The sequence below is a fragment of the Hydra viridissima genome, unplaced genomic scaffold (genome assembly GCF_058129835.1).
Source record: "Hydra viridissima isolate aposymbiotic clone 2 unplaced genomic scaffold, HvirCarnegie_v1 scaffold_8, whole genome shotgun sequence".
NCBI lineage: Eukaryota > Metazoa > Cnidaria > Hydrozoa > Anthoathecata > Hydridae > Hydra > Hydra viridissima.
This window is the reverse complement of record NW_028324307.1, coordinates 6,332,703-6,345,000: the sequence shown is the minus strand read 5'-3', so window position 1 is coordinate 6,345,000 and position 12,298 is coordinate 6,332,703. Positions and strand designations below refer to the sequence as shown.

Below are 12,298 nucleotides of genomic sequence, written 5' to 3'. Positions count from 1 at the left end.
TAGTTGCTAAAGCTGATAAGTGGTTAACTATATGCAAGAGTTTATTTTAAAAAAAAAAGCAATTACAAGTCGAAAACTAAAAAGTTTTCAAAAAATACACCAATACTATCATATAGCATACAAATAGAAATTCACGGGAAATTCAGAGAAATGTTTGAGCTGTGAAATAAAGGAATACCATCAATATTTATGTGAATTGTAAGATGTGTAATATAAGATGAATTTGAAGATTTATTTAGGAGCAAAGATAAACAGTTTTTAATCCTATATAAAAATATTCACCACCAGTTACAGAAGCAATAATGTTTCGATCAGTTCTAAGAAGTGTTCTAGCATCTTTAGGTAAACTTAAATTTGCTTCTTGCAAATTCTAAAGCAAATTATTTATAGCACTATGAGATATGTTAAATGCAATCGTCGATTGCTTTAATTCATCTGATACACTTTCATTCACTTTTGTTATCCAATTGTTGCCATCAATATCATCACTGTCTAATTCATCATGCAAACAAGCTTTCCATTCGATGTTATCACTAGATTCTTCAAAACTAATGATGAGTTAGTAAAAGGTAAATTTATATTGTCATCCGACCAGCATTAATTTTCGGGACTTTTAGGAGAAGTGCAAGAGGGTAATAAAGTATTTTTTACAGTTGGACATGATTAAACACTAAAATATTATTCAACAACTCGGATTCATTGCATGATACTTCTTTCACAATTCTTGCTATTTCAGCAGCATTTTTTCTACGTTTTGTTCTGTCTAAACTCATAGTAACTTATATCTTCGTAATTTTACAAAGTGTTTTTCTGTTATTTAACAAAATCAATTAATTAACAAACACTAAATAGATAACAAATAATATAATTAAAGCATATGGGTAAAAAAATCTTATTAGGTAAAAAATATTCCCCAATTACCAAAATAGTTTTATTATAAATTAAATGAAGATAGACTTTATAAATTATATGCGGTAAAAGTTATTAACTATGTGTACGTTGCTTTCTCGCAGCAAACGCAACGTTTCAACTTTACATTTTCTCTTTTAATAAAAAAACTCCCATCCACAAAAAATTCGCCTTCATATTATACTTTACAAATCAACTCAAATATGTCCATAAAAATACCGCTCAGAGTATGTTTAAAGGATTTTAAGGAAACTATGCAATGTCCACTCTTTGTAATTGCTTTCGCGCGTAGTGTAATAACAGTATCTCAGACAACTCAAAACCAGTGTTTTCAACTTAATGTTTTAATCTATTTGCAAAAATCAACATAGAATTATCTATAAATAGTTATTGCAAACATAACCAAAACATCATTATGAAACTACAATACCTAAAATACTGTTAGTAAAAAATTATCTTCAAAAAGATTTTACTATAATCAAACAGTGAAAAAATTGTTCTTATCCGACAATCGTAATTTAAAAACGGATAACTTTAACAAAATATTTGAAAAATGTATGCAAAAAAGTATATATCACTATTTGAAAAAGAAGCAACTTTAAAGCGTAAAAGAAATATAATATTAACAAAATATCGCAAAAACTTTCACACAACAAAATAGCAATTTCAAACTTCACGCATGAGGTAAATTCTAATACAGTCAATATGTGGCGTTAACACCCGGGAAAACCGTACGGTTCCCGTCTGACTCCCGGTGCTATAACCCGGATAATAACCATACCAGATCCCCAATTCAATACCGTACGGGACCCGTCTGTATAGGCTAGCTGGGGAGGTATAGTCTAAAACAGTCGATATGTGGCGTTAAGGTGGTAGACTGCTAAAAAAAAAATTTTTAAATCTGACATTATTCCAATTGATTTTCTCATTTTAAACACGATAAATAGGATTAAAAAAAAAAAAATTTTTTTTTTTTTCCTCTTTCTAATTTTTGGGCAAATTTAAGTGTTTTTAGGCCTAAAAAGTGCAAAGTTCTTGGAAAAGATATCTCAAAAAGTAAAATATATCAAGTCTCAAAATTTTACAGTTGTGTACCTTTTAAGTAGATAAATGTCCTGAGATAAACAAAAAATTTTAATCTTTTTCAATTTCGATGCACCATAAGCTTTTTCTATGCGTCTAAATTTAGGCCAAATTCCTGACCCCAAAACAGCCCAAAAAATTTAATTTTAATTTTTATCCAAAATTTCTTTATCTCAGGACATAAAGCTCATAAAAATGAACATCTGTACAAAATTTCAAATCAATTGGACAAATACAGCTCCCGCAATCTTATCCAGAATATGAAAAACTTTACAACAGAGAAAAATTCAAATAAAACTTTATATTTTGAAAATACAAATATATTAACACTTGAAAACAGGTTGAAACCCCCCCCCCCCCTTTTCATATAATGTTCCTTCTTCATCATTGTGCTTATCATCAAACCCCTTCCTTGTTGCTCTAAGCTTTTTTCTTTGTTTTTTAAACTTTTCAGATGATTTTATGTCCATAAGCTTTTCACGTAGCACATCACTATTTTGAAAACCGTTTTTAGTAAAATGTCCTGGTAAAATTCCTAAACTGTGAAGAACATCTATCATACCAGTTTTACCATCATTAAACTGTATGACAGCAGATGCAACACTAATTTCAAGTGTTGACCTACCCACGTACACATTTTTTGGGCATTTTGTCCAAATTGCATTATTGAGCGATTCATTTGCATTCTGTGTTTCTCCATCGAGACATCTTTTTAATAACTTGTTTGCACCAAGATCTTTGTGTGAAAAAATAGGTTTTATAATTTCACAAACAGCTTCTGGAATGTTTATACTGTTTTTATAAGTCAAAGTTTGATTAATCTTGTCCCTTTGATATTTACACCACGAATCGCTAGTACGAGGACAATACTTTTACGAGGACAATACTTTGCTTGAAGAAGTATTTGTTAGAGATGTATTATTTGATGTATTATTTGAACTTGAAGTAGTATATTCAGAAGTCAAGTAAATTTTATTCGCAAGTAATCTATAACATTTACGTTTTTTGCTTTTAGACTTATTTCTTCTTTCTGCAGAACCCATGTTGATAGTATGCACTTTTATCGAGTTAATATATAGTAATAAACCAATTCAACAACGTTGTTCTTTCACACCATGTCATTTAAACATAGAAAAACAAAAAACAAAGAAGTAGCTATTGGTTTGAGTGCTTAGATTTTGTAAAATTTAATTAAAATTGCCTTATTTTGACGTTGCTATGAGCGTTGCTAGGGGAAGCAAAATCACCCTACTAAGTTTAAACTATTTTTTTAGGCCTTTTTATGTTTTTTTGTAAAATAATATGTATGTTTTTAAAAACAGCAATAGTTAAAGTTTTTAACTAATCAACTTTTGAAAAACTACTTTTTTCAATGTTTTTTAGCAGTCTACCACCTTAACGCCCGGGAAAACCGTACGGTTCCCGTCTGACTCCCGGTGCCATAACCCGGATAAAAACCATACTAGATCCCCGGTTCAATACCGTACGGGACCTGTCTGTATAGGCTAGCTGGGTTGCCGACAGATCTATTTTTCTTGCACTTTTCTTTGATCTGGCAAAATTTTGTTTGTTTAAGATCGTTTCTGAATGTTTAACATCGTTTCGCCATTAGTTACTAGGTTTTGAAAGAGCGCATTTTTCCGTTGCACGCGGCCATTGGAGAAAGATCTCTTAAGCGAGTTGAAACTTTTTTCCTTTGGAATTAAATTATTAGTTTAGATTTGGAATTTAATTATTAGTTTAGATATATTACATAAAGAATCATATTAAGATAAATAATCATCGCTAAGATCATCTTATAATTGAAGTAAGTGTATATAATAGTTATATATTTAAGTTTTTATTAGATAAAGTAGAAAGGATTTAAAGTAAAAGGATTTTAATTTTTTATATCGTTTATATTTTGTTTGTTTTAGTTTTTCTTCTTGCGGTTTTATTTTTTATATCTTATTTTTTAGAAGGTATGGATGTTATTTAAAACTATACTAATGTTATTTCCATAAAATGGTTATTACTACATTGAAATTTCTGTGATGCTATTAACTATTTTTGTTCTTTTGTAGAAAATTTAGAAAAATAAATTAAACTTTTGTGCCAACACTGACATGGCATGTCACATGTTATTGTATGTAAAGGTTAAATTTTGTTATGAGGATTAGTTCTTATGAAAAAAAAAAAAAAAAGAAGGTAAAGAGTATTGTTTGTAAATATATACATTGATTCTTTTTAATTTTTCTGGCGTTGTTTTTAAAACTTTTGTTTGCACACATTTATTGTTTGCATATATGCTTTTTTGATATGTATGTGTATGTGGTAATAAGTGCTTTATAATTGTTTTAACAATGTGTTTTTATAATAATGTAAAATGTTTTTATTGTTTGTGTATGTGTTAATATGTGTTATATAATTGTTTTAAAAATGTGTTTAAATATGTATATAAGGTATTTATTTATTTAAGTATATATTTAACCTTATATACATATTTAGACACATTTATTGTGCTTAAAGTTGGTAAATATGTTTATATTATGTTGTTTCCGTGTATTCAAAGTCATCTGACTTGGTAAACATCTACCTGAAAATCAATTAGTGTATTTTAGAGAAGGAGCAGAACAAATGGCTTTAGCTCGTGCAGCTCAACATGATATGCACCTAACAGCATGGTTTAAGTTGAGTACTGAAAATGAAAGAGCACATTACTATTGATATGTAGACATTCCTTATTACTTAATATTTGATGTTAAAATTGTAAATGGAAGGTTAGACAAAGGGGTGGTAATAACCCTACCAGCATTGTGATACGGGTAACGTGTGGGACCCATACGGGTCGTCAACTGGGACCCATGTGGAAAGCCCTCAGGGAACCCGCCGGTTTTTGGCCGCGGTTTCCTACCGGGGCCCATATGGGTTTGCCCGCCGGGTATCCCGTATGGGTCCCATATAAATCCCGTATTTCTAAACCGTAAGGGTCCCGTATGGATTTACAACTGAGACCCAGATGGGAAACCCTCCAGGATCCCGATGGTTTTTGGCCGCAGTTTACATGCGGGGCCCATATGTGTTTGCCCGCTTGAGAAACATAGCAAAACTGCTTTAAAATTGTAAAAAATGATATAAGAAAGAAGTTATATAATTTTATGTTTATTTATTTCGAACAAAAAGCACATTAAAATTACCAGTGTTGAGTATTTTAAAAAGTATTTTAAATGAAAGTATTTAAAATACTATTTAAAATACTTTTGTATTATTTTTATTTTTATTTCAAATGCTTTTATTCATTAGTATTTTAAATTTTATTTCAAATACTTTCAAGGCTATTTTTTATTTTGTTTAAAACACAAAATACAAAATACTTTTCCACCAACAGCAAATTAATTAAAAACTTGGTTTCCATAAGTGTAATATTAAGACGACTACATTCTATATATGTTATGTATTTCATCCTGATGTTCATTCGCTTTTACAATTTAAATATCATTTCTTAATTCATTGTGCGCAATGAATTATGCACAAAGAGCCATATATAGTCATTGAACTACATATTCATTGTGCACAATGAATTACACAATGACGCAACTACAAAAAGTTCTTTGGCTGGATTGAGCTGCCTCGGACCACCCTTGGTAATGGTAATTTGTTATTTAATTACTATATTAGAGGGAACCAATCTACCAAAAATTCAAAATGGCGGAAGGGAGGGAAACGACTGAAAGTGTAGAAAATGAAAATGCTGAGAGTGAACAAGCCGTCCCTGCCATACTTGATGGAAAATTTTTCAAAATTATATCTAAAAGTAAAACTACAGGGGATGTTAAAATTATTGCACAGTGTATGTTATGTGTTGGCAAAAAAACCTACAGTGGTTCACTGAAAGCAACTTCTAATTTTACTCAACATCTTCAGGTATGTATATAACTACAAAAACACTATATTATATTGCGCACTAAACAGTAAAAACGATAAACACATAAAGCAACACAGAAAAACGCTAATGCTATAACATAACACAAATAAATGCAATAATCTCGGTTGATTGACTGTTGTTGTTGTTGTTGTTGCAGAATGCTCATGGCAAAAAGCGAATCGAGGAATACAAGCAGCACAAGGTTTTAGTTGCAAAACAGCGTAAGTGCTTGGTAGCTGAGATGGAATCTGGAGTTGGAGATGGACCTTCTGTTGAATCTGGTCCTGCTTCTAAGAAGTTGAAACAAATGCTATTATGTCTCGAAACCAAACATCCATTTCACAGGATGAAGTTGACAAGCTTATTGCTGACTACGTTGTGCAGGAAATGCGCCCCTTGATCACAGTGGAAAAGCCGGCGTTCAAAAATTTGAATCACGGACTCAATCGCAATGTCAGTATACCTTGTCGCAAAACATTAGGCAAGCGATTAAACGCCCGTTTGCAAAAAATGCGTGATGATAAAAGAACAGTCTTCAGTAAAGTACCATTTGTTTGTACAACAGCTGACATTTGGTCAGTGAACCAAAAGAGCTACTTAGGAACGACAGCTCACTATATTGATAGTACTGAATGCTCAGTATCACGCAAATCTGTTGCTCTTTCCTGTCAACGTTTTGTTGGAAGTCATACTTACGACTCAGTGGCTGCAATGATCTCAAAAATTCATAATGATTATGGGTTACACGTGGAAAAAATTACAGCAACAGTAACAGATAATGCCTCTAACTTCAGCAAAGCCTTCCGAGAATATTTTGTAAATACTAGCAGTACTGCATCTGGTTCAGGGATCTCTGCAACTGCTGAAGAACAAATTCAGGAAACAGGAACTGGTGATGATGATGAAGCAGAAAATTCCGACAATGATGTTGAAATAGCGGACATGACCGCAGTCCTAAATTTACCAGTTAGCAAAGACACGGATGATGATACTGAAGTTGTTCTGCCTCACCATGAAGCTTGCAATAGTCACTCTCTCAGCCTCACATCAACTACTGATGCAGATAAAGCATGTGATTCTGATGCTAATTTCAAACGTCTTTATCGAGCTGCATTGGCCAAGTGTACCAGAATTTGGAATTTGCTTCATAGAAGTTCCAAGGCATCGGATGCTGTGAAAAAAATCATCGCAAGGGCAATACTGATACCAGTCCCTACACGATAGAACTCCCGGTATGATGCATTGAAATGCATTCTCCAGTTGCAAGATAAGCTTGGAGAAATATGCGACGTTTTGAAGTTGCCAAAGTTCAAAAAGAAGGAGTTAGAATGTCTAGAAGAGTATGTAATGATAATGGCTCCTATTGCTGTTGCCATTGACAGGTTACAAGGTGACAATGTGTACTTTGGCGATGTATTTCCGACGCTGCACACCGTATAGCAGAAGTTGCAGGACCTGCAGCAGAAATCACTAAAGCATGCTAAGAAATTTGCAGAATCTATGCTTACAAGCTTGAAAACAAGATTTGAGGTTCATCTATCATTTTCTGAACATAATGCCAGCAGGATAGTTGCAGCAGTATCGCATCCCTACTTCAAAATGAGATGGGTTCCGGGTGATAAAAAAGATTTCTGTCGTGATCTCTTCGTTCGTGCAGCTAAGTCTCAGCAACAACAGTTGTTGGACAGAGCTAATACTATTTCTGACCCTTACCCACTTCCAGGTACTCAATCAGCTGGTGGCAATGGCATGAGTGATGATTTTTTCTCGTTTAGTGAAATTAACATTGCAGAACAAACAACAGTCAACATCGAATGTTTATCGTACTTAAGCGACTCTGGTACGGATTTTAAAATCTTGGCAAAATATGAAGTTATAAAACACGTATTTGTGAGGTACAATACGACCTTACCTTCATCCGCACCTGTTGAGCGGTTATTTAGCACCGCTGGACAAATTCAGACGCCACGAAGGAACTGTCTTAGTGATGCAACATTCGAAAAACTGTTACTTTTAAAGGCCAATAAATGTTGATTTAAAGGTTAAATTATGTCAATAAAGTTGTGATGTACGATTCGATTCGTTACAATTCCAGTATTTTGTATTTTGTATTTAAAATAGTTTTATAATGTATTTTTATTTGAAATACTTTCCTTGTATTTTATTTTTATTTTCATTTCAAATACTTTTTAGGTAGACTATTTTATTTTTATTTCAAATACTTTTAAAAAGTATTTTGCCCAGCACTGAAAATTACAATTAAAATTTAATTATAAAACTTTTTCTTGGTATAAAATCTGGCTTCAATGAGACCTGTAAAAAAATTAAATTAAACTGCTAAAGTTGAACTTTAAAAGCAACACATTGTTTATATTTTAATATAATGCGAAATTTTAAGGATTCATGCTAACACTTTTCAGATAAAAAAAAATTATTTTCTCACAATATTATAATTGTGTGTAATAATTAAAAAATCCTCACCAACCATAAGTATCCTCAGTATAATGGTTGGCGAGTATCATCACCAACCATCCTCAGTATAATGGTTGCCGAGTATCCTCACCAACCATTATACTAATTTATACAAAAAAACTCCATACTTGAGTCACTCATTAATAAACAAGACTATTTATCATAATCATTTCTATAATGTTTACTAACCTGTCATTAAAGTAGTTTATTTCATTTAAGTCATGGAACTGGAGACGTTCTATTTGATAAATTTTTGAAGTCAACTCATACTAGTAGACAAATATTGCCAACAGCAACAGGGTGAACAAATAATCAGAAATATTCTTGAACAAAAAATGTAAAATACCTTAATAACTTAAATTAAAAAGTTGACAGTAAATAAAAATGGAGTTCAAGTTAATATATTACTTATTATAAGTTTTTCTTTAGTAATTGATAAATAAATTAGCATAGCATATACTTTTATATTTATATGATATATATATATATATATATATATATATATATATATATATATATATATATATATATATATATATATATATAATTAGATATATAAAATATATGTTAAAAAAAAATTGAAGATTAAAAATTAATCACTTAACTTTTCCTAAAATATTGTTATTATTATATGTAATATTATTATTATATGTATATAAAAATATTACGTATAAAAATATATATAATATTATTATTATATGTATAATATACAGTAATATAAATACATAGAATAATATAAATAGGTTATAAGTTCATCAACATGCAAGATGCTAAATTTTTGCTGATAATAATGATGTCCATCTATCTTCAAACAGCCCTCAAAAATTCGTCTAACAACTTGCGAACATGGTTGTTGTGGTCTACGAAGAAGTTTTTTAAGTTGACCTAGATAGTTTTCATATTTGAATGAGGAACACTTATCAAGAACTCCAAAGTTAACTGCATCATCTGCTAGGTGTATCAAAGAATGTACATTATAAACTAATTGATCTTCACCATAAAGTTCACCAAACGACTGCACAAAATAAATGAGTAACTGACGAGCAAAACCAACATAATTTTTCAACAAAATAGGGTATAACAAAATACGAACTGCAACTGAAATATCTAAAAAGTTTGAATACAATTTTGGCTCAAGAAATCCCTTTAAAACAACTGGTCCAGTATATATCAGAAAAAATCTAAGTTCAGTGGCTTTTCAATGCCTAAAATCTGATTAGGACCTTGGTTTTCTAGAAAATTCCCTTGAAATGTAACAACGTATCTGTAAAAATCTATCAGATAAAGTATTTACAGTATTCTGTGACATTTTACACGATCTGGGACCATTAACCATAAGTTGATGAGTCTTCGCACAACCCCTAGGCATACCAGATGCATATAATCTAAAGGAAATTTTGTTACCATGTCAAAACCTAATTCAATTAAAGGTGACACACCACTATGATGTTCCAAACTATTTTGATAACGAAAATCGAAATCAGTCCTTAAAGTTGCTGATGTATGCGGTAAGATTATCTTGCCACACCACTTTCCTTTTTGAACACAACGCTCACAACAATTATAACTATTGTGATACATTTAACAAACGCTCTTGCTGGTGCATCACATATAATTGCAGCAAGGTTTATGTCATACTTTATTTTTTCATGGGTAAAACCGTTTTCTGTTAGAGCTTTGAACTCAATCAAAAAATCTTTTAGATATTCATGAATAGAATTAGGTTTTATGGCACCACAATAAACTGCTATAGGAAATACTATTGCTCCAGCTTCAATAACAGAACCTAAAATTGGCCAAAGAGAAGTACTTGAACTGGTAAATATAGGTATTCCATCAATATTAATGTGAATGGTAAGTTGGTTGTTGTTTGCTGTTATTAAATTGCTTTTAAACATTATTGAAAGCCAATACTTCAAGCTAAAATAGTAATACTCACCCCCCGCCACAAATTTTGTATCTATATTTTCGGGGGTATGAAGAAGTGTTCTTGAATCTTTAGGCAAACTTAAACCAGATTCTCGTAGTAAAGATAACAAACTGTTAAAAGCAGCATGTGTTATATTGAAGCTTAACGCCCAGTTGGCAAGTTTATGAGGTAATTTTTTGCTGTCATAATCTTCATCACTCCTATCATCAGAATTTAACGACTCAGGAGACCATTCATCACTATCATTGGTAAATAATTCAATACTGTTTACATTATCTTCTACTTCGCTAAATACAGTCTGCATAACGGCTAAACTATTATCAGAATAATTAGAATTAGTTACAAATTGATTAGTTTCCAAATTACTGTCAAATTATTTTCTTATCCCATATAAATTTTCAGAATCAAAAAACACATTGCTGCTACATGAATGAACACCAGGATTTGGAATATTTAAAGTTGTAGATTCCTTTAAAAGCTTTAACAGATAAAAAAAATTTAACTTAAAAACAATGTTGAAAATAAAAACTCATTTATTACAAAACAACCAAACTTTTTAATAAGAAAACTAGTATAAAATATAGCATAATCACCTATTAGTAAACTTTTTAATAAAAAAAACTAGTATAAAATATAATATAATCTTTTAAAATAGGATTAACAACTATTCAAAGGCACTCAAATTTTCTTCCAAATCATTAATTCTTTCCAAGCGTCGCACAGTGGGACAAAATCCTGATTTTGTGGCCAAAATTCCCAAATTACTTACATAAGGGTTTTCGAGGTCGCTGATTACGAATCTGAGGTCAGATTTAAAAAATTCAAAATGGTGGCTCCAATATGGCGGCCAAAACTGTTCATACGTTGAAAATACGAAATCTCATGTAGTTTGGTTTTCGAGGTCATTGCTAATGATTCAGGAGTTAAGTTAGAGCAAAAACATTGCAAAATTATTTTCAAATTTATACTATTAATAAAAAAACAGAAATTTGCAATTTTAATTTTATTATTTTTTTTTAAATTGGTAAAAGATTAAGTCACATATATGTAAAAAATTGTTTCTTTAATCCTAGTAATAAAAATCACGTATGTCATATTCATCAATGTTCGAATCCTTCGATTCGGAATCTGATGTTGAACCACTTGTATCTGAATCGTTCCTTGTCTCTTGTCTGGTGACTTCAGGTTGTTTTAACAATTGTATAGCTTCTTGATGTTGAGATTTTACCGGTCTCTGGGGCAATTTCCTGATGCTCGAGAGAAATGGATCTGATGTTAATAAGAGTCTATTAAAAATGTCTCTCATATTCGATTCTCTTGAGCATTTTCTTGAATGATGTAATCTGAAGTTTTTAATGTCCTTATTGCGTGACTCTTGGGCATCTTCAGAAAGTTGTCCAATCGGTAAAAGGGCATACTTTACAATTTCTGCTCCATGGATCAGCAATTTATGTACAGATGTAGGCATGTAATACCACGGATATAAAGCAACAAATGAATGGGCAGTATTTACACAATTGTCTTTGAATTTTTCATAATTTATATCAAACCCGCTCGAAATTACCTGCAAAATAACATGAAATCGGTGAATTAATTTTTCATCGACTCCTGTTATTTCAGCAGATATAGCAGCATTTTGAAAAAAGCGGCGCGCTGTACTTCCATCGTTAGAGCTTCCATATCCTGGCTTTGGTCGATCAACGATAAGCCCCAGTTTTATCCTAAATTGAGTCTGTATTTCTTCCATACGTATTTTCACATTCTTTTTATCTTCCTCTCGACGAGCTTGCCACTTTTCAGTTGTAAGCTTATACGACAGATGCAAACAGCACTCGAAAAAACCAATCCATGCATGCAATGTAGATATGCCAAACTTAAATTATCTGTTGTAATGTCCATTTTTATAATGTTGTTGATGTCATTAAATTCTTTAGAGGAAGCTTTGCACAGGAAGTAGCGTTGTGTAGAAGTGGTACCAGTTACTGCATTACAGACTTTAC

General features: G+C 31.4%; 1 pseudogene; it reads right to left on the bottom strand.

Annotated features, from left to right (window-relative positions):
- Positions 1-9,062: 9,062 nt before the first annotated feature.
- Positions 9,063-12,045, bottom strand: LOC149884749 (uncharacterized; annotated as a pseudogene).
- Positions 12,046-12,298: the final 253 nt, after the last annotated feature.